This window comes from Anas acuta, chromosome 1 (genome assembly GCF_963932015.1).
Source record: "Anas acuta chromosome 1, bAnaAcu1.1, whole genome shotgun sequence".
NCBI classification, from domain to species: Eukaryota; Metazoa; Chordata; class Aves; order Anseriformes; family Anatidae; genus Anas; species Anas acuta.
In genome coordinates this window covers 45,401,567-45,425,588 of record NC_088979.1, presented here as the reverse complement: position 1 = coordinate 45,425,588, position 24,022 = coordinate 45,401,567, and the positions used below count along the sequence as shown (strand labels likewise).

The following is a 24,022-nucleotide window of genomic DNA, read 5'->3' as shown; positions in this document are numbered from 1 at the left end:
AAAAAATAATAACAAAACATTAAAACAATCAGTTTTTAAATGAAGAGCAAGAGGAGAAACAGAAATATGCTGACATTTCATTTTTCTATTGAGACTCCTTTCATCTCCATTGATTAAGATTTAAATAAGCAAGCATACCAAGTCTAAAAGTAAAAAATGAGTCTGAAATCAGAGGTATATATTTCAAATTCAGTCAACAGTTACCTACATCAAGAACTTCCATCAACTCTTAATTTAAAAGTTTACCTCAGGGAAAAATTTCTAATTTCACTAATTCATGTAATTCTATTGAAATCAATAGGACTATTTATGTTAGTAAATTAGACTATAATTAAAAATTTATTTTTTTCCTATTACAGGTTAAGAAAATTATCAGAAACATGTTTTAAACAAATATTTCATTTCTGAATCATGACAATGTAGTTTTAATGAAGAAATTTTATGAGCATATTTTGAGCTAGGGAGCTTAAGATGAAACCACTTTTAAATAACCAAGACTGGTAAAAATATAATTCACTTACATATTTGACAAACCTCATTTGGTGACAGGGCAGCCACATGTTGTGTCCAAGTCATGCAAACAAGGTGCGTGAATGTCATGGTGACACGGTTTGAAGAGTAAGCCAACATGCATATGGAAGAATGTCAAGAAGGAGGCTTGCAGTAGGGTTACTGCCAATTAAACCTTTCCAGGAAAGACCAATATGACACCAGTGCTTCTTCCTGGGCTTCAGGAAGCATACTGAGTAGGACCTCAAACGGAAGAGAAACTGTTATGCCACACTGTAAGAATACACGGGACTGTAATGCAGCAAGCAGCCAGCAGAATGGGCTTGAATGAGCATGTAAGACTGAAAGAGGTGAACTAAATCCATGCTTGGGTGGACGTAGAGAGAATCAACCTGAGCTGAGAGAAAAAGTAAAAGAAGAGAGGAGGATATCTCTAGCAATTAGCTGAAAGTCTTAGAGGCAAGACCTGAAGGAAACCTTGGTTTGGCAGTAAGGACCTGGTTCACATGACTGAGTGCTCTTGACCTGATTTGTTGGGACAAATCACACTTCACTCTCAAAAGAAAAGATTAAAGTCCTGCTGCTTCTGAGATTTGCGACAATGATGAATGTCACACAATATATAGAACTGCTGTTTATGACAAGTAGGTGCAAGTTTCAAGGGCTACAGTTTGGCTCATGTGGAAACCTTCTTTACCACTCTCAGTATGTAGCAAATATAAGGGGAAGAAAGTAAGAAACTATCATGCATCACATCTTCCTTTCTTCAGGAAGGAGATCAATATACAAGAGTCTCTCAAGAAGCTATCACCTTCATCTCATTTCTCATCAGCAGATGGGAAATGAAAGCCTGATCTGTCATCATGTAGTTAATTTTTTCTTCCCTTTGGAACTTTCCTTCCAAGTCTGACATTTCTTGCAGGTATTGATGGGCAGATTTAGCTTACAAGTATTCATTCATTCTGTAGCAATAGTATTTGTACATTGCATCACTCAGCATCCCTTTAAGATGGCTTGCAAAGAACTGGAAGTGAAAACACCTTCATTTCCTTCCAGCCATAAAGTGCATCAGAGAGATTATTGAAGAGACCAATTATTACTCAAGTTAGAGGTTTGTCTTTTCCACAGTATTTGACTAGTTTCGAAAGACATCATCTGCAACAATTTGGATTTCCATGTAAGTAGTGTCAGAGCATGCTTATTGTCTTTTTCAGAGCATGTTCTTCTCTTGCCGTGATGAAATTTCCTGTCTCTCAGAGATGGCTCATAGCCATGGAGAGCACCAGGTGTTTTTCCCTTTCTATCTTCTTATAGCAGTCCTGAGCACATGCCTAGTCCTGAAGATTTACACTCTGGAGAATAAGCACTACGGAGTTAAGTGGACTTCTTGTACATCTGAAAGTCACACTGAAATATCAGTTCTGATAGTTAGCCTAGGGTCCTGATAGTAAATCTCATGAGGTATGAAGTATTGCAGAAGTATCTGTTTTGTGGAGAAAAATGACATAAATTTTGGGTAGCTACTCAGAAGTTCTTAGACTTTCCAAATATTTTGTTCTTGAGAGTATGTTTTAAGGCTGAATTTGTCAACATGAGACATCATTTAGCTTTTCTTATTATGTACCAGATATGGACAGTGTGGCATATTCTATTCAACTTTATGTCTGAGTAGAGGGACAGCCACAACGTACTTGAGCCTGACTTCCTTGCCATGGAAAAGAGACAGAATATGATTTGAGTGATGAGAGAACTCAATTCATTGGTTGTTTATATCACACAACTCAGAGAAAGTCCAAAATGCAGTCTAAAATGTTATAAACCAAATAGAGAAGAATAGAATGTATGTTCTGTCATTGTCACACAACTACAAATTATGCATTATGTACCAGTTCTTTATGAAAAATTCAGCATGGTGATATATGCATCATCTTTATGGATCAGCAGGTATCTACTGATGTTAGAAAAATCATATACTGTGCTTAAAACTTCAAAGAATCTTTATTAGTGACTGGGATGATGTAACATAGTGTGCCTTCAGCAAGTTTACAGGCAATTCAAAATTGGAAGAAAGGGTTGGAACACCAGATGGGTGTTGTTCACAGGGCTGTGCTCCACAGGAAAAATAGTCTGACACAAAGGAAAGTGTGAAGTCCTACACCTGGGGAAGAACAACCACATTCACCAATATATGTTGGGGGCTCACCTGCTGGAAAGCAGCTCACCAGAAAAGGACCTAGGAGTCATGGTGGGTACCAGTTCAGCCATGAGCCAGCAATATGCTCTTGCATGAAAAGGTCAGCTTCATCCTGGGCTGTGCTACAGCATTGCCAACATGTCAGGAGAGGTAATCTTTCTCCTTGTTGCTGGATTACATGGATCCAGCCAGGCACTTCATTGCATAATATTTTCTACTTGACTGGGCACAACAAACTGTGTCTCAACTTCCTCTCCAGTGGATATGCATGAAAGGAATCTGCTGGTCTCCTTAGTCTCTTAGGGTGTGATTTATTTTTCTAGTATTGTTTCGTCATATATGAAACATGTAGATGGGAAGAGGAAGTATGTCTAACCAAGAAGACACCCCCTATTACCATTTTTATTTTACCATAGCAGATGTTTACTTTCAGAGCTTGTGTGTTGTACTACATTGTCTCAGTTTATCTGGAGGTCAGGGACTTTTGTTGTACTTCCTTTATTCCCCAAATTGGTAAGCCAGCATTGTGGGCAGCCCAGCTAAAAATGAACCTCACAGTAAATTAAACATGCATTTTAGCATAAGACTCTTTGCCTTAGTACATGTGGTGACAGCAAATTGTTGCAAAAAGTTATCTGGTATGATAGTAAGTGGTCCCAAACCAAATTGTAGCTTTACTTTGAACCAGCCAGTTGTTTTCACTTCAATCTAATTTTCCAGGAACAATGAGTCAATTTTTGAAGGACTGGCACTGGGGACTGAATTCCCATCATGCAGAACTGTCCTCTGCATGGGGTTATTTGTGGTATGTATGAACCAGGCAACGAGATGAAAATCAGCATTGCAAGTCATAGAGGAATGATCTGGTACTTTTCCAAACTTGTTGGATGATTGCTTAGTTACTACAAAATCTTTCTGCCACCATAGCTTTGTTTTCATGGTTTTGATTCCTTGATTTTATTTTATTTATTGGGGGGGGGGGGGGGAGGTGGGCGTTCAGGAGGGGGGAAGTGCTACCGGCTTCATTTTATTTTTTTGTTAAAGAATACAAAAGAAGTAAAATACATTTAATTAAAATATAGTAAGGAACTTGTACCCAAGTATTTAATTCTCTATTAAATTTTCAATGAAATTTCTTGTAAAATTAACACAGTACCTCACAGACAAGAATCTCTTATGACTGTACAAATATTAATTAACTAATTAAGTCTTTTGCAAGTGTTTAAATATTATTATACTAACTTTGCAGGAGGATAATCTGAATTTGGTTATACCAAAGCCAAAGAAAACTCAAAAAAATCAGATATGGTCATTTCTAAGTCATACTTGTAATAAGTAGTTTGCAGGTGAATCTGAAATGTTGGTCTCTCAACATATTTAAAAGCAACATTTCACATTTTGAGAATCTCTGAAAAAAGTCTTCTGGTATCAGGGCTTGGTCATTCAGGTCTCAGTGTCAACAACCTGATAACTGGTTTTATTCACAATACAATTAATTGTTTATATTAGCTATAATATGTGAGAGCTTTCTATTCTGTGAACGGCACCTTTGACTTTCTTTTTTGGTATAAATCTGAGATTAAAACAAAACAAAACAAAACAAACAAAAAAAAAAAAAAACAAGCAAATGAAAAACCAGTATTGTAAGGAAACCTCTCTTTTTCCAGTTCCTCTGTGCTGTATAGAAAAGGGAGTGAACATTCCTTCAAGTAAAGGACATTTTGCCCTTACAAAGCTGCATTTTAAAGGAAAACAATGATTCAGTCATGTATCCAATGTAACTTCTGGCTTTAGATGTTGATTTTAGAGGCATCTATCTCAAGGATGTAGTTAAATCTGAAGAAAATACAATCTCAGATGTATCTTTTCCACAGCTTTTGCTTTCAGGTTGCTTGGGTCTTGGTTGTTTTCAGGTGCTTCCTAAAAACAGGAAATGCCTAATGTGTTGATAGTTCAAATAAAATAAATAAATAAATAAAACAAAATAAAAACAGAATAACATAAAATAAACAGAATAAAAACAAATTTGTAGATTTGTGTTGCAGTAGAAAATAAAATACCATGCACTGAATTTGCAATTTAAGCATGTATTTAAAATAATAATAATAATAACTGTGAATCTGCAGGAGTACCAGTCACCTGATAATGTTGAAGACATTTCTGCATGTCAGCATGAAAGTATGATATGTTTCTAGATGCATTTTCCTTGGGTAAAAGAGCAAAACCAAACCATTTCTAAGCACTTTGCCTTACTCAACCAAATTTATCTCTGTTGTAGCCTGCTGATGTCAACAGAGTTTCAGTGTGGATGAATACAGGTCATTGTCTGTGCAGTTGGCAGAGCATGTATGTGTGGGTTGAGAAAAATGAGATCTTCTAACCCAGATTTGCAGAAAAAGCAGGAGTATGAGTTTAGACACATACTCCTGTAAAAACCACACCATAATTTTGTCACTGGATGTTTCAGAACAAATGAGCTCCAAGTGAAATAGAATGAGGGCGTTTCTCCAGGCAATTTCCTGCACTGCTGTCAGCATTACTGCATGACAGAGTGTGACCACGTGATGTTAGGTTTGCGATGTAAAAAAAACGGAAACTGGCTTTTCTTAGTGGTTTCCAGATCATAAATTCCAGCTAAGGTAGGTGTCCGGTTTCTACCCAGAAATTAACTGGCACTAATTAAAGTTAAGCAAAAAAACACCCACGTGGACATCTTGGCTGTTTGATGGTTCCCTGGGCAGCAAATTAATGCCATGATAGTTATCCTGTTTTCTTCAGTATAAAGCTTCTCCGAACTCCTAAATACCAATTATCTGAAAAAGGACCCAAGTTCAATACAGCAAGTTATAGCACAAGTAGTATCTTCATGTTCTCATACCCTGTAATTCTGGCATTTGCTGTGCACATCAGTTGCCATTGACTGATCCCAGGTGTCCTGAAGGTCTTTGCCCCTAATTGAAGTTTGCACTGCTGGGCCACAGATAGTGTTTAGCCCCTTCTTAACCTTCATATTCTCTGGGAACAACTGAGACTTAATATTTTTTGTCTTGGGTCTTCATTGCCTAGTAAACACTCAATGTATGTAACTTTACAGTAAAGCTTTGGGAAGCAGTAAAGTTTTCTGGATGTATACCTGCAGAACAAGGCAGACTACAAGTTACATGATGTAAATCATTCCTCCTCCCCCCCCCCAGATTAAGTCATTTGTTTAACACTTCTGTGATTTTTGGAACATATCTAATGCTTTGTATTATCATTCCTTCAAAGAGATGTTGGCATCAAACCAAAGAATTTTGTCGTTATTGCTAGAAAGGGTGAATGAATATGAAAAATACACGTTATAAATGGATCTCAGTGGGGTATGCTGACATGTGCAAAGACAATTTCAGAAGTATTCTCCCTATTTCTGAATTTTTATAAACAAAATATCAAAAACACCCCAGAAATTCCAATATATCTGTTTTATGTGGACTGCAGATAAGAACTTGCAAACCCCTACCAAGGCGATCAGAGATTTCAGATGGCTGAAATTCATGTTCACAGTCCAGTAGAAAGAAGTGTAAAGGAAAACATCTCTGGTAGACAGATCCATTTTTCATGGAGCATAGATACCTTCTTCATTCACCCTGTGTAACACACACACCTCATTCAGCTCAGGGACGGCATCCTCTGCTTTCCTACTTCCCCACTGAAGAAACAGTACACGGCAAATTTGTTTATGGCCTCCATTTTATTAATAGTGGCAATCAGAGGAGCTTTTATGGATATTCTTTGTTTGCTTCAACCCTTGCTTTGTCTTCTGAGTTGGTGGGAACCCCCGCAGGACACTCATAAATGGACAAATTTACAATCTATCCTGTGTAAAGTGCCCACAGCAGCATCTACATCCAAGTTGTCTTTGTGCTCATGCACCAGCTGTGATGCTAGAGGGCGCGGGGTCAGAGCAGAGGGCTTCCTCTGGCTTTCTGCAAACTGGAATCAGCCAACCTTCATTTATCTATGGTTAAGGACTTGTTTTGGTTTCTCAGATCATGACTCCACGGAGCTGTTTGGATATTTTTAATCGAAAGACAAAGCACTTCCTCTTCCAAACTTGGTGCCTGCAAGGAACATAACAAACTAATCATTCAGAATAATTAATTCTGTCAGAAAAATCTCTACAATTCTTCCTAATGCTAAGTGTTTTGTAATCTTAATGAAAGGAAAAACCTGTCATTTTGATAATTTTCGATTGACCCATTTTCCTCAGTGGTTGGGGAGACAGGAGTATTGTTTATTTTTATCTCTAAGTACCATAAGCTTGAAAATGATATCCATAAATCTAATATTTCAACCTTGTATTCCCAACTCAGCCTTCAAAGGAAACATTAGCCAGCCAAAAGAGCCCAATAAGATTGTCAAGGTTTGATTGTTCGTATATGTGTAACAGAGTGTCTTTCAGTTATCTGTGACTTTAATTTCAAAATATTCCCAGGATAGGGAAACATTACTTTTCCCCATTTGTAAGTGGGAAACTGAGATGGAGAAAATATAAACAGCTTGCCAAGGGCATGGAGGCAGTCCTTACAAAGCCAAGAACTGGAATCTAAATCCTGAGCACTCTATCCTAGAAACTGAAAGCATGACCTCCCTGCGGGTTTGAATGTAATATAAGAAGTTTAGGATTGAGAAACCATTTCTAAAGCAAGTTTTTATGAGAAACTGTGGGAAAAAAAAAATATATTAGTTTCCTATTGCATTTGCCTAAAATTGTAAACACCCTACTACCAACGTCAGTGAGGAAACATTCAAACAAACAAACAAACAAAAATAAAACAAAAAACAAGCTCAACAACAACGCTTAAGAAGAATAATGTCCTAAGTATTTGAGATTTTTCATATTGGCATGTTTCAAGGTCATTTATTTCTTTTGTATTTGATAGCTGAAAGTTAAATGTGGCAGACAGTTGCATTTCTCATTACTGAAGACAGAATGGTATAGGAAATTTGTTTTTCAATATGCAGCCTTTTATTTCTAGGTCACTAATTTGAATCGATCCCTGATCAATGGTGACTGAAAGGCATTCATATCTGGCAGCTGTTCTGTGGTCTGTGTTAAATGAGGGAGCATCTTAGTTATTTCCCAGCAGTAGCCCCTCTCTGGAGCCACCAGAACAAGTTGGCAGTTTTCACAGAAAAGCTATGTGCTGATTACACATGGCACTTGCAGATATCTGAAAAGTAATTAATCTATTTTTGTTCTGATTTTAAGGAGGTTTTATATATATATATAAGTATATATATATATATTCCAAATCATCCATATTTTGTCACAGTGGACTTTTTTAGTATTAAAGAGGATCATCTTGCTGCTTTGAATTCTGCCACATTCAACATCATGACTTCAGTTGTGACGCTACCAGCACTGATCACAGGTTGGTTCTTTACACACTCAATGAGGAGTGCCAAAACAACAAGCATAGGTATTTTCTGTGAGTGAGAACTTTTAACTTTAACTTTTAACTTAAAAAAACAAAAAAAAACAAAAACAAAAACAAACAAACAAAAAAAAAACACCTTTAACTTTTATAAGCTTTAACTTCAGCCACCTACAAGTCTTATTTCTCATGTCATCTTCTTGGTCTAAATAAATTACTCTCCCTTTACACTCCATATCTCTCTATTAAAAGTTGCATCTACAAATGCTTTGCTCATTCCAAGAATATGTGTTAGCTGGTTACAGAAGAATTCCATTCAAAGTTTTCAACATTTTTTACATTCTCTTCTATAATAGCTGCAGAAACCCTCTATCACAGCACAGAATGTACTGGCTCTTTGTATAGGGATGCATCTATATTGCCTGTCTAGAAGACATTATTGTTGAGAAAGGGAAGTTTAATTGCTATATTCATATTTTCCAGGCAGCAGATTCCTGGTGAGTAGGTGAAGATGATGAAATACAGCGTGGGTTTTTTGTTTGTTTTGTTTTGTTTTTTAATTTCTTCTACCACTCTGTCATGACCTCCCAAAAGGTTGGCATGCAGCATAATACTTCTACACCAAAAATATCTCTGCTTTGAACAATGCCTTCCACAAATTACTTGCTGTCTCTGGCAGTGTGCTGAAGCCTAATCATTCATCCACCAAAAAAAAAAAAAAAAAAAAAAAAAAAAAAAAAAAAAAAAAACTAGCTTTTATTACTATCCTTTTTCCTCCTTTTCCAAACATGTTAATACCTGCTGAACAGAAACAACACTAAAATCATAATAACTGTCTAGTGCCACCAGTTCCCCAACATAATGAGTTGTTGAGTTTTCCTTTTATCATTTCATTAACAATACCATGCAGCCAAATTGTCTGGTACTATTAAAAAATTGTCAGAGGAAGTGTATAACTTGGCTGTAAGAATTCACTGAAACTTGGCATAAAAGATCTTAGACTAGAAGCAAGTTTGCTTTACAAAATACAAAATACTCTTTTCAGATTCTTTCAATTATTTTAAAAGCAGCTTTCAGTGTTGTCAAAGAGATGTGTTGCAAGCCAGTAACCTACGATGTGTCTAACTATATTTGTGAAAAGAAAACAGGGAGAATGAAGAAATAAAGTGCCTTCAAGATATCACGTAGAACCAAGTTAATTTTTAAATTAAAGGAAATTTTTATTTAATTTTATTTAAATAAAATTATTTAAATTATTTAAATAAAATATTTAAATATTTTTATTTAAATATTTAAATGTTTTGTGGAAATTCACAAGTATTTAATTCACAGCCTTAAAGTTAATTCGTAATATTGCGTATAATATTATACACCGTTTTTTGTTTGTTTGTTTGTTTTGTACTTTTCTTAAAGCCACATTTCTTTCTTTGGGGGTGGAAGGGGATCTATATGGTAATTACCTAGTCTCTGAAGAGGAATAGAAAACTCAAAATAAGGAGAATTTTATTCCCTATTATACACCTATAAACTTGAGCTATATCTATACTGACTTAGAGTCAGTTGAGTTTCTTTTGGTTTAGCTTCATGCGACCAAGAAGGTTAGTAATAATTACTGTTTGTATTATCCAACCAAACTTGAAACTTTAGTCAGGAATGAGTACCCCATTACTTTAGACATGGTGTTAATGAGAACAAAAAGGGAAGGTTTCAGGGGTCCAAGTGCTTACACTAGATGGAATCAGCCTGATGGAAAAAAAAAAATAAATAAATAAATAACAACTACATAATAGCACTAGAATAGGCTTTCTGAGCTTAGATAGCCAAGCAGTTTGCAAACATGTTTACGGGGACTTCCTTGCAAACGTGAGTGGAAAGAAAGATGAAAAATTGGAAATATATGTATGTAAATTGTAAAGGAGATGATGGAAACTGAGCTCACGGTCCAAATGGAGGTATCAGCCTGTTAGTGTTGATTTTAGTGTAACTTAAGCTGGAATAGAGAACAAGCAGTGCATTTGTTAAAGTGGAGAAGTAGGAGACAGTGGAAAGAGACAGAGAAATGACAAGCTCAAGGAAACAGATGGAGATAGCAATCTTGACAGCAGCAGTCCAAATAGATTTGAACAGAACATGGCTTCATTTGTCAGGAATCAAAATATAGGATACTTCAGTAACTGAGATATGTGTCTGCAACACCCAAAATTTCTCTAAGATTTTTAGCTGTATGGATAAGAAAAAAAAAAAAGGTCTGCACTTGTGACACAAAGCAAAAAGAATTAGCAAGGTATAGACATATTCTGGAAATGAAGACTCTTAGAAACATAATCTATAAAAGATGTCCCTCTCTGGAGGTAAGTGGTGGGCTGGATGGTTTAGTGGTTCACAGTGATCAAAAAGGAGAGGCTGCAGAGCATACTGAGTAACAGGGATGTAATTGTGGCTGTGCAGGTCATGGGCTGACTGACTAAAACTGGAGGGAGGAAGAAGGGCACTCCAGAGAAAAGGGGAAGAGTAGCGGAGATGTGGGAGCTTATCTGGACCCTGCTCATACAAACTAGCATTTTATAATCCTGCCCCTCAATTGCTATTTAGACATGAAAGCACACAGTGTATGGTACTACTCATCACACTCACAGCACTTTTACATGCACCCAGGTGGCAAAATTTGCTCCTTTGTGCACTGCAGGTCAGATCATGAAATATAAAATACATTAAGGGTCTGCTTTTGACAAGTAATTTACTTAGGCTTTTTGGGGAATATCTCTATACTCTGAATATCTTGCATATTTTTTTGAATCTGTTAGATTTCCTGTGCTCTAACTCCACTGTTTTCTGTCTCGTTATTAAGACAGATCAGTAATAGCACATTAGCCCTTGTAACTCTGGATCTAATCCAGAATATGCCACTCTACCAAAAATCCAAGGAGTAATAGCAGCATTTTAAAACATTTGAATTTAGCCATTCATAACTTTACTGACATTTTGTCAAGAAATGAAGAAAATATTAAGCACATCAAATGTGCTGACATTTCAGGCTATCTTAAATTGAACTCATTTAGAATCTCCGATTTCACTCACAGTCCTACCAGTTGTACCTATTTTTTCTCTACCTATCAAGAGTTCTTTCTCACCTTCAAACTAATTTTAAATACCTGGAGTTTATATCTGCATATAAATGCAGATGGTTTACACATATAAAATTCTGGCATTCAAATATGTGTCCAACCAAAATATGTTTCAAATAGATGCTCATACACATGTGCATTGTTCCTTACTCAAACTGGAAAATATTCTTTTAACATGCATCACTGGTGTCCTTAATATATACTTGTTCCTAAGTAATGAAAATTCTTTCTCTGTCTCTCTGTCTCATTTATATAAGGGGCTTTTATTGATTAAAGTCACATTTATTCTAATGTCTTAAGGGTTTAGGGATTTTATTCTTTACTTTTTCTTTTCTTATTTACTCCCTTAGTGAATTCCTCCCTCTTTCTCTCTCTCTCCCCTCCCCCCCCCCGCCCCCCCTTTTTTTTTTTTTTCCTTTTTTTCCTTTGCATGTGATAAATCAAGTTACTTTTTCACTCTGGACTCCATTATGGGATCACAGTGGCTATACAAACCACACGGAGTTAAGCAAACAAAGGAATTTTTTCATTTTCTCTTTCATTCAATAAAGTTCCATTTTCTGTCACCCTGCAACCTTTTGACCCGTGTCCTAATGGCACTGGTCACTCAAGGGCAAAAGTTCAGCTGTAGGTTAAGTCTGTATGTGTTTGTGCCGGGCAGGGAGACGGTCAGTTCTTGCTTCCTGTCGTCTCTCTCCAAGCCCTGCAATTGCTCTCCAAACCGTTGCATTTGCCCCTGCTGTGAGCTCCCCCCACTCCAGCCCTCCCTCTGTGAAGGAGGTAAGGAGGTCTTGGAGTAAGCTTTTCCCCAGCCTTTTGTTTTTTGTGAAGCTGTCAACAAAAAACGCTGTCTTATTTTCTTGCTCTGAGGATAGAAAAAGCAGTAGAGAAATATCTAGCAGGAATACTTTGAATTGACAGACAATGTAAACTTCTCTTTTCCAGTTATTTTAGACACTGTTATATTTTTCTCTATTCAGCATCCATAAATTGTCTGTATTTCTGAGAGAAACTGTTGGTCCCTTCCTTGCTCTAAAGGATGTTTGCAGAAATTATCTTGGGACAATTAGTGTGAATGATGAACTGCTGATTTATACTACTGAGTTTTCAGGATGATTTTTTAATGTGCTCTGAATGCAAATTATACCTCAGGCACACCTACCTCTCCCAACATCCTCCAGCAAGCTTTTCCAGGTGGTCTAGGAATGATATATTTCTGCAGACCACTATCATCATTCACATATCTGGAGAGTCGTAATTTTGGATGTTGCTTTCCCCTCAAATTCAATGGCACTGCCCTTTCTTTCATAACTATATGTTAGTGTTCAGCCCAACAGTTCCTCCCAGCCTCTTCCTTCTTTCCCAAGCCCTAGTTCTTCAGGCAGATCACCCTTCACCACCAGAGAGAAGGCCACCAGTCATCCAGTGAAGTTAGCTGATACACCTCTTTGAATGGGTGAATTGCCTAAGGGATGCAGTGTAGGAGTAGATCATTCTGCTATCCAGAGAAATTTCCTCCTTCCCCAAACAAGGGCACTGATCTTGCTGAGTCCATTTCTGGCTGTGTGCAGAAACGTGTCTACAGCATTTTTTTGTGAAAGAGGGATAGATCAGGCTTGGATATGCTCAGCATTGAGGAAAACCTCAGCCTTTCCTTACAGAAACCTTTGGTTAAAGGCTGATGTAGCACAGCCTCTTGGATCAAAGAAGTAAGTGTTGCTTACCCAGCAACTGTCTGTTTGTGAATTTGCAATGACAAAAGGGGTAATGTTGCCCTAGAAGCAATGCAGATGGTGTTGTTCGTGCACCTCTCCTGTGCCACGACCAGCCTGCACCACTTCCAGAATATCCAGAAGCTCCAAATTCCAGAAGGGACATCCAGGTTGACAGTAAAACAAGATGTTGAGAACCTGTGTCTTGAGGTGGATGGCCTTGGGGTGACAGATGAGAAGGAAGTTGCTGGGCATGTATCCCTACAGAAGAGCATGACAAAACACTTGAGAGAGCATGTGATCTCTTTGAAGATTTTTGCCTATTTTTCCCCTCATTTTGTCACATTCTGTGTAGAATCACCTGAGCTGAGTGAAGAGGAAACTTCTAAGGGCCAAGACAGAACTCTCTCCATATTTAGGTTCCTTGTCTTTTCCTGAGTAACCTGCTGAAGGCCATTAGCTCAGGAAGGGCCTTGAGGTGCATTTAATCTGATAAGACTCAGAGAGATTCCAGATGTCCCCATAAACAAGGAAGGGAGCAGAAGCTGTCTGTTTCTTTTGCAGGACTGTGTCTATCCTTTAGAGAGGATATACCTATATCTATCCTCCCTAGAGACCAAAGCAGCTTGTGTCAAAACACTTCATAGCTGCAATCCTAGCTCCAAGCTGGCGTTGGTGGAAAAAATGATCAGTAAGTAAATGTTTCCTTTGTATTTTTAAATATCCCAGAACGATCCTTAGGATGGCCCTAACTGAGCAATTAAAGATGCAAGCTGGGGTCTCAAACTAGCCAGCCCAGTTATATGTACATGTAGGTAGTTTTAAACATAGACTCAATTCAACCAGTACAAGTCCAGTAGAATCAATTTTTCATGCACTCCAGCTAAACCCAGGTATACGTGGTTGATGCACAGGATAGATCAAGCATTGCTAGATCTTTCAGTGAACAGAGAAATGTTCCATAAACCTTAGGATTTATCTGTCTAGTAAAGGTGGGGTTCTGTTCAAACTCCATATAAAAGCATTGCCTTCTGAAATGGAAAAGGCAAAATCTAAAATGAGAAATGCATAAATTGTTGTTAAAAATCTTCCTTCTCACAAATAATAATATTTTGGAGCCATTTTCAGGGTATGGAGGAAAGAATAGGACTGCTTCTTACGCTTCCCTATCCCTTCTGCTGTTTGACACACTGCAGAAACTGCATAGATGTGCTCTGTAGAAACACACCTAGGAAGGTGTGAAACTTAGAAACTTAGCAGAGAACAAGATCTACGTTATAGGCAGACAACATATTACCTCTATTTTAAAGTGATTTCTAACAATTTACACACAAATTGTCAGAATACATTAAAAGGCCCAGGCAGTAAGTCTGGGTATAAAATTAATTGGAACAAGCTTGAGCTGTTAGGATTAACTGAACAAACATACCACACATTGCTTAGACAGTGGGATTTTCAGTGGTCCCCAACAGCATTAAAGCATTCAGGTACTCTAATCCCCAGGGATTTAGAACAAACACTAAAAATCAATGTACATCTGACTATCACACAAATCATTAATGATCTGGTAAATGGATATCTGCCTTAGCTGCTATGGGAAATTGACATAAGAAAAAATAATGTTTTAATTAGATTAACATATAAACACAGAAGCTTCATTTTCTGAAGTCTAGCATCCAACTTAGAAACTGGAACGTACCCCAAGTATCCCTGCCTCAGGTCCAGTGACACCTTAAGCAGGCTGACCTTACCTCCACCATATAGAAGTTAGCCCGGAGTCTTCATCAGTACCATTTGGCCCTGTGATGTTCTTATTATTCATTGCATGTTTTGTTCCAGTTACAAGTGTCTAAACTATCATGGGGTGTGTTTCACAGCTGCCAGACAGGAAAGTTATTTATTGCCTTCCTTAGCCGGTGCCATGAAGGCCTGTATGGTATTTGAGGGTCAGGATGCTGCTGAAGGACTGTTTAGGTTAGATCGAGTCCAGACTATTATAGTCACCTCCACTGCGCCTTTTGAGAATGATCTCTGACATAAAATGTCCTTAGCCACTTCCCAGCTTTGCCACAGCAGCAGCTATTTGGGGCACTCCAAAACAGAGTCAGGGAATTATGTGGTAGTTAAGCAATATGGGCAATCGAAGATCCAGTGCTTGAGGAGACTGTGGTCTCCCTTTTGTTTATCAGTATAGGCAGACAGTCAGAGAACACCTTGGAAATAAACGAAGACATGCATTTACCTGAACACTGAGAAAGTGCAGTTTCAGCTTCTGCAGTATGAACATTTAGGTTCAGGTTACTACAAAAGTCAAACATATTTAGATGATATATTTGTACAAGCTGTCAGAAGCCAATGTTAAGGTTTTTAATGAAAGCTGAGGTTCCTTGCTCTGATAACGGAAGTTTCTGGGAAAAAAAAAAAAAAAAAAAAAAAAAAAAAGACATATCACAAGAGGTGAACAGTAATGTTATATAATGTTATAAGATAATTACATTCTGTGGAAACTGTTTTCTAGCAGACATTGATACAAGCTCTTCTGGGGAAAGCAGGGACATTTATATGGCTTGTGTAGCCTTTTTTTCTTGTATATATATACACATAAATATCCTGCTAAATTCAGGTTGCATCTTTATACACTGCATCAATTTATTCTTGCTATATTTAGTCAAGTACACCAGAGAGCATTAAAATATTTTCTACCAATAATAGATTTCTAATAAATTGCAATAAAGATAAAATTTATTATTTATAATATAAATTTCTTCTTATTGAAGCAAACAAGCAAAATTAGTCAAGACCACAAAGTCACAGTTGTTTGAAAAGAACATTGTTAACATCTAAAGTATTTTACAGGAAGGTATCTCTATAATGAAATTGATTTTTCTGTTTTGTTTTGTTTTGTTTTAATAATTCACAATCTAATAGTAAAATAGGATGAAAAATGAAATTCATTATTTATAAATGTTGTTTGAAATATCTGTATTTCACCCTAAATATTCATCTACTTACAATTTCTTTTATAATCATATATCCTTGCATCCCAGCATTAAAACAAAACAAAACAAACAAACAAAAAACACAAACGTTGGATTTATGTATCAGCCGACCAAGATGGAAAAGAGCTCACAGAGCTTCTCAACAGAGTTCAAAGCAGGTAGGATGCAGTCGTTACCAGTAATTAATTGCAAAAAAAAAAAAAAAAATCACTCTCAAGACATGGGAAAATCATAGTTCACATGCTGCAGACTCTACATTGACACTCTTTTTGTCTTATAGAGGACAAACAAGGCATAACATCAACATCCTTTTGGAAGTATTGCACCAAGGAAGGTGATACTACTTGCCTTGCAACCCAAAGGTAATGCTGAAATCTCTGCACAGAGGGGGCAACTGGGCAACTGTGAAGTGTATTCTCTGCTACAGTTTCACCCAAGATTCATTAGTTTGACTGTACCCTAACAGAAACACAGAATTGTTTGGGAGTTTGGGTGTGATTTCTATTTTTTTTTTTTTTCCTGCAGCTAAACCACTGAATCTTGTCCAGGCTCTGACATTAAAAGCTAACTTGTACATATGCATACTCAAACTGCAAAGTCCATGATAATCACAATGTAAACCTACCCTGGAACTGATCTAGAAGACCAGACATTGACTTGAGGTCTAGGAGACCTGGCTTTCATCACTAAGGAAAATTCATCTTTAAATGATGGGAAGATTTTACTAATCAGCTATTTGCTCTCAGCTAATGTGCTTTTGGGGGGACTGTCTGACTCCATTGTCTCTTCCCTTCTCGTTGTGAATCTGCCAGACCCAGCTGAAGGGAGATATCTCCAGAACAAGTTGATTTATGTCAGGGAGACGTTCTGGACTGCTGAAATCAGGGAAGCAACTTGGCAAACAGATTCCACTCTTTGCAAGGAAAAATGGAAGTGGGGGAGGAGGAGGATATGTCTGAAGAAAGCTAAGAATTGCTAATAATGGCTTGGCAGGACTGTTAACAGTTTTTCCTCTTATTCTGATACATCATGTTGATAGCCCAGTAGCTTTTTAATTCATGAATTACTTTGCAAAAATTTTGCATGTTTTTGAGTGTCCTTCCATGGTTTCAGCTATTTTCATTACCCCATTGCCATTAGCTTCTAAGTACTTGCCAGCGAAACGACACACATGTGGTTAACATATGAGTATCTACGAATTGTGTTTTTTTAACAGGGCTCAAGGGATAATTCTTAAAACTGTCAGTCTACATGCTGTCTCAGTTTTACTAGGAAAGGAGGGGTGGTTTGAAGAGGGACACTTGTAAATTGAATTTACTAAAGCATGTGATCCAGATTGATTGTACTCATGTATGTTTGCTTCAGAGTAGAATTTAGGGAGACCCTATAGTAGGAAGCTATAATGTATACTAAATTATGTTACTGTGGCTCTGAAAAAAGAGGGATTCTCCAACTAGAAGCCTCAGAAACAAATCTTAATCATGTAGTTTTTATACGTCTTTCCTGTCTCCTCTGTATCACAAGAGAATGCTTAAAGTGAAGCCAGATGCAGGCCACCGTCCTGGTTTCCCATCACTGAGTGTGGTGGGCCTACTGGAAGATGCCAGGGTCCATTCTTCACCTCCGCATGCATTTTCTACCCAAAGTGATCATAGAAGAATGCCACCTCTGATCCCAGTGCGCTGCCCAGAGTTACGGGGGTACAGGACTATGGGACTTACCACCAGCTCACTTTTTCGACAGCAGGAGCATGGCATATGTGATCCAGAAAGTGGGAAATGGAAACAGGGACTGCATCACATTCCGTTATTGGCAATTTCAGACAATTGCCACAATTGCAAACAAGCATCCAGAGTGCTTGCTGTCTACCACTACCTTTTGTTAACCATTCTTCAGACTCCTGCAAGCCAGAACAAGGGGAGTTTGGGCCCAAGTGCTCATTTAGGCATTATGAGAAATGAAGGCTCAGAGTCAAAGCCAATCAGTTTCACTCTTCAAGACAGATCTTTCTTTTTCTTTTTTCACCATGGCAGTGAGTAACCATTGGCACAAACTGTGCAGGAAAGTGCTAGGTCCTTCATTGCTCAAAGCCTTTAAATTAAAAGTGAATGCATTTCTGGAATATATGCTTAATCTAAAAGCAGGCCGTGGATTTCAGTGTAGGAGTTAACTGGAAGAAATTATATGATCTCTTTAGATGAGGTAAGAATGGATTATCTAAGGCCAGAAGAGAGCATTATTTAAACCAGCAAGATTTTTAGGGAAGATTCACCTTGGAAACCCCTTTATTTCTTATCTGTTCTGATTGTTACAAGCCGTCCACCTCTTTCTATTAACATCTAAGCACAAAATCCTAGTGCCATAGGGCTAAACACAGAACAGTAAGTACCAATATCAGAATTTCTCACTCAATTCAAGCAATATTGAATTTCTGAAAAGGTCAGGTCTTGACTCACTTAATGCTACAGTAAACTCTAGGGACTTTCTGGTGTTTTGGTGTGTAAGTACCTGCATGATTCCACTAATTTTAAATGCAGGTACACTTCAGATCTGTACTCTCTCTCTCTTTCTCTTTGAGGTTGAGGCATTTATTCAGAACCCTTAGTACTGGGAGTAGCACTTGTTACTTCTGCCAGCTAATGAAAACCAATTCAAGAACTCTGGCTGAGCAAAAGATAGAAATAGAGTAAGTATTAAAACCTCCCTGCACAGTTTTCCTGTACCTGTAGCAGACAGATAAACACTTCACAAAGTCAGGAAATGTTTCCCAGGCAATTGCACAGATAACAAACTGGCAGTGCTCAGCCAATGGATCTCTCAACATTACTAATTTGCTGAGGATGGAAACGATACTACATTTGCCTAATGCATCCTGGAGCTGACAGAGATAATTCTGCATCCAGGCTGTCAGAGAAGAAATGGAGCAACAGATGACCTTCTTCTATGCAGACAGTTGTAATAAAGACATGTGCCTATCCACTATTTGTTGAATGAGACCTAGATGATAGTAATCCTGTTGTAAAAACACAAAACCAAAACAGAAATCATTCATTTTATTGAACACCGTAGATCGACTACAACAATAAAGTTGTAATACCTGTCCTCCACTGATTTTATCTTTATTGTTCACAGCTTAATTGTCCCTCTAGCACTAGGATATACAAATGTATTATTAAAATGAGACATCTGGCAGTGGCCCTAAATGCCTCTATGTCAGGAATTTACTGTGTATTACTTGTAACAGTAAATCTGTTGTGCACATCTGCAGTGGCAGAGAAAATCACATCTGACAGCAATGATACAAAACATTCACAGGAGCTTTGCAAAAGCACAGGATTGAATGAATCCAGGCTTTTACAGTGCTTTACAATCTTCACTGAACCTGATCACGCTGAAGAAACTCATTTTATGGCACTTCTCTAAATTTCAAATCAGCCATCGTTTCCTGAAGCAGAACATGAGGAAACATTTTCAAATATGCTCATAATTAATTTCATGGCACTTTTCATGAACTGGAAATTGTGTAAACGTTTGTGTGCTTTGTGGATCAGTGACTAGCTGTTTTGTTTACCAGAAATAATCTTAGATGTTCACACAAAGAAACCCCAAATGCTTCCAAACAATCTGTATGGCCAAGTCACTCTTTCAAAACTTTCTTCCTTTAAAATAGATTTGTGAGATGAAGATTTCATTAAAAAAAATACCTAGTGGTATTTTTGCAATTAAGGGAATGTTAACATCTTCATTATAGTTTCACTTTATTCTAAGTGTAAGAAAGAGAGAAAAATTTGTCTTGGAGCAAAATTTCACATTTGAAATCTCATTCCAGAACCTGTAACTCTTTGGTTTGTCACTGTCAATGTTTCTGTATGTCTGACAATATCAAAATGATAATTTTTCACTCAAAATTCAATGCCCTTCCTGGCCTTCCTAAATAAATACACAAAGAAAAAAAATATTATTTTTTAATATTCCTTTTTTACTATGTGGATCAAAGTTATACAATGAAAATGATTTTATTTGCACTGACTTGACATGCCAAGTCAGATGTATTTTTTCAGGTTTGATGAGTTTTTTAAAAAGATACTCTACTGTGAAGACTTGCAGTACATCACATTAAAATAATAAATTTGATCTTAAGAACATATGCAATGTGTGATATTATCTGAAAAATCTAAGCTTGTATAGAATGAGTGACATCTGACATCAAGTTACAGAAAAACTGACTTTGTAAATAAGGTCTAAACACACCTTTGTGCTTTTTCAGATATAGCTATAAGTTGTCACAGCTATGTCATATTCGATGATATTCTCATTTCCTGGTAATTTTTCTCATACAGTTGTCTTCATATGTATAAATTTAAAATAGTACTGTCTGATGAATGAGCCAGAGTGCTGGTTTTATCTACCAGGACTGATAAGCACATTTTTTCTACATTCCTAGAAAAAGTCTATATTCTGTCACATAGTCTTCCCAAAATAGGTACTTTTCAGTAAAGACTTAGAAACTACTTTTTTATTTTTGTAAACATGTTTTGCTTGGATATTGTTTTTCTTTTTCATGACAGTGAAAAAAACAACTCTGATATCAATAAATGTTTTATTGTCTTAATATAGCACTCAGAGGAGATAACACTACATCTCCAAATTCTCTCTTTGCTATTTCACCAGATAAGTAATTCCTTACCTGGGTGACACAAATGACAAATAAATTGTAAATCACCCCTATATATTCTAGATACCATTTTGAAAGTCAGAGTGTGAGTCTTTCAATTTTTCCCCAAGCAATAGAAGAGAGCAGAGGCTGTCTGTTTACAGACAGATAACTCATACCAAAACATGAAAGGATCTATCAGGAGTAAAAAGAAAAAAAAAAAAAAAAAAAGAAAAAAAAGAAAAACTATGAAGCTGCACAAATGAGCAAAAGAAAGAGTTACACAATGAGGCCACATACTCCTGGCACAAAAGTGTGGAAGCTAACTGCTCCACTAAAGGGGCATGCCAGCTGCAGAGCAACTATTGCTCATTTTAATTGCCAGGAGTGTCACTTCTCAACTAGCAAACATCTGAAGTATGGGAGGCTTTTCTGAATATTAGAATCAGCCTCTCATTTTATACCAGAAATATAGAAGAATAATGTGGTTTCTACTGGTTCTATAATAGCAGAAAAATTAGCAGAACTAGATTTACGTGTTTCTTGCAGCTTACAGCTCTTATTGGCAAGGTATTTATTTTAAAAGTAACTAGTATTTCCAAGCGGCCTGCATTGTGACAAACAGCTGCATGGTAAGCCTGCATTTCCCTACCCTGTTGCTTGCATAGTCTTTTGGCAACAGATAGCACATGAGAATCCAGTACTCAAACATCTCTAGGTGGCTGTACTTTTGAACAAAAGGTGAGTGAGCACTTGTAATAATGGGGATTAACTTCAATCCTGCTATGCTTTCTCTCTGCTTTACTCAGGATACCAGCATCGTTGCAAATTGTTTGGATCCAGAGAAATCATCTCCCATGCTGGAGCATGCAGCCTTTTGTCATGTGGATAGAAGCCGTCAGGAAGAGTAAGATTACAAACCAGCATAAGGACAGGAAAGGAAAGCTTAAGCAGAATGTATTTGTCCAAACTGAAGCCTGGCTGGTGCCCAAGAGTTATTATTTCCATCCATGCAAAAATTAACTGTTATGGAATCTTCAACAACAGTAACCGGTCACCACATCGTTCTTGTATCCCATCGGAGAGATAGCACTCTAAACAATACTGCATAGCCAGATAGTGGGGAGTAAATTCCATATTGACAGAAGAAAGATTGCCACCTACTGAATCACCACCTGAGTCATGCCATAGCTGAACCATAGATCAGAGAGTTGGAAGCATGAATTGCCATACTGGAAACCGTCAATGATGATGCTACACCAAGGTCTGAGGAAGGGGAACTTCACAGGTTACAGGTTTTTTGTCTTGTGGTTCCTTGGCACAGGAAATGTGCAACATACTATAAAATCTGCTTTTATTGTAAACCTTAGAGCTTGACACACATGAAGACCGAGAAAATAGTTTCCGTTTTCTGTAGTAGTGATGGTGTATACAAATTCTGCCTGTAAATGTAAAATACAAATTTGGATTATCCAAATCCTCGCTACAAGAAGGACATCAAGGTGCTTGAAAGAGTCCAGAGAAGGGCGGCGAAGCTGGTGAGGAGTCTGGAGAACAAGTCCTATGAGGAGCATCTGAGGGAGCTGGGCTTGTTCAGCCTGGAGAAAGGGAGGCTCAGGGGCAACTTTATCACTCTTTATAAGTACATTAAAGGAGGCTGTAGAGAGGTGGGGGTTGGTCTATTCTCCCACATACCTGGTGACAGGACGAGGGGGAATGAGCTAAAGTTGTGACAGGGGTGTTTTAGGTTGGATATTAAGAAGAACTTCTTTTCTGAGAGGGTTGTGAGGCATTGGACTGGGCTGCCCAGGGAAGTGGTGGAGTCACCATCCCTGGAGGTCTTTAAAAGACGTTTAGACGTTGAACTTAGCGATATGGTGTAGTGGAGGTCTGGTCGGTGTTAGGTCAGAGGTTAGACTCGATGATCTTGAGGTCTCTTCCAACCTAGAAAATTCTGTGATTCTGTGAAATATCCACCTGCAAGCTCTGACAGCTGCAAAACCCCTGAAGGAGACGAGGGAAGAAACATGACAATGGTTAGTGCTACGTTTGAACCACTAGACAAATAGTGATGGATCCTTGCTAAAGAAACTGAGAGGTTTTTTTCCAGACCATTGAAAATGTTAAGGTGATGGTGAGTCTTGAGCCAATATCAGTTTGCTTTCTGTTGCTGTTGTTTACTTTATCATTATATGAATTTGACTTATTTGAAGATTTGCTGCAAATGTTTGCAGAGAGTATTCTGCAGTTTTAATTACCCTTGTGCCTGTTCACATTCTACCCTCAGTAACACCAACGCAAATACAGATTAACAGGTAGGGCAAACTCTGCATCTGAAGTTTGCTTTTGCTTTACATACATAAAATAGGAATAAAATATATGCAGTAGGTTAGGTGAAAATCCTTGTTTCAATGCTCAGATTTTGCTGTTTATTTACAGGATCATCATCCCTTTGTAAACCATCACCAATGTTTCACCCATCCCAGTTTACAGAGCTAAAAGTATTTATCCCACATGCTTCCGTGGGATGAATTCCCACTCTCCATTCTCTCTGTCTTGTATATAGTTGGTAATAAATAAATAAATAAATAAATAAACAAGCTCTGCTTGGTGTAGCCCATAGAGTTTGACCTGGGCCAAAATTAAAAATGCCTCAAAATGGGTGTTCCCATTTTCCCCAGTGGGTGTCTTTGGTGCAGTAGGTGTCTGCATTTACTATAGCTGGAGGTCTACCACTTGAGAGGTGTGCACCTGACTTCTCTGGCAGCTTCAGAGATGACTTTTCCAGGCAAGGCAGCAGCAGAGCTGATGTTCTTCACATAGTGAAGCTCCATGTTGGCTTAGGGGCTTGGTTCTTGCCCCTCCTGCCAAAATTATGAGGTGAGGCCTTCTTTAATGGACTGAAAACGCAAAGTTATGCATGAAATAGAGCACAAGGTCACAGGAGTTAAGTATCCAGCACATCCGCAGAGTGGACCTGCACATGAGGTGTCCTTGTGGGGAGGGCACCCAGGCCACAGTCACTCCAGACCGGGGATGGCTTGGGGAGCCTGGCTTACCAACAAGCCCCAGGCCTGGCTTTTGTGAATGCTTAGACAGGCGGGCTTTTATTTGCATGAAAATAGGCTTTAGGAAGCCATTAAAATGTAACAAAAAAGTATTTAATGCCCTAGGGTGTGCCCAGCTTATATCAACCTCCTTATTAGACTTTTTTTTTTTTTTCCCTCTTTTTTCTTTTCCTCCCTTCTTTGGCACATCTCTGCTGCACAAACAGTCCATATGGAGAACAGTACAGCCTGGAAACACCTAGCTCTCTCCATCCCTTTTTTGCTTTTGGCTTTTGCAGCTGCTGTTTTCTCAGTGTTGTCTCGGGGCAGTTTCCTGTTGCCATAGCTGATAGCCTGCCAGCGC

The 24,022-nt window shown here is 37.9% G+C and overlaps 1 long non-coding RNA gene across 1 annotated transcript in view; it reads right to left on the bottom strand.

Moving 5' to 3' along the window:
• Nucleotides 1–6,415: 6,415 nt before the first annotated feature.
• Nucleotides 6,416–24,022, bottom strand: part of LOC137853954 (uncharacterized) — a 61,664-nt gene continuing 44,057 nt past the window's right edge. The window contains exons 2-3 of the long non-coding RNA XR_011094848.1: nt 15,201–15,366; nt 6,416–6,804 (exon numbers count right to left, since the gene is read on the bottom strand). This is a non-coding gene — a long non-coding RNA (uncharacterized lncRNA). The remainder of the gene's footprint in view (nt 6,805–15,200; nt 15,367–24,022) is intronic.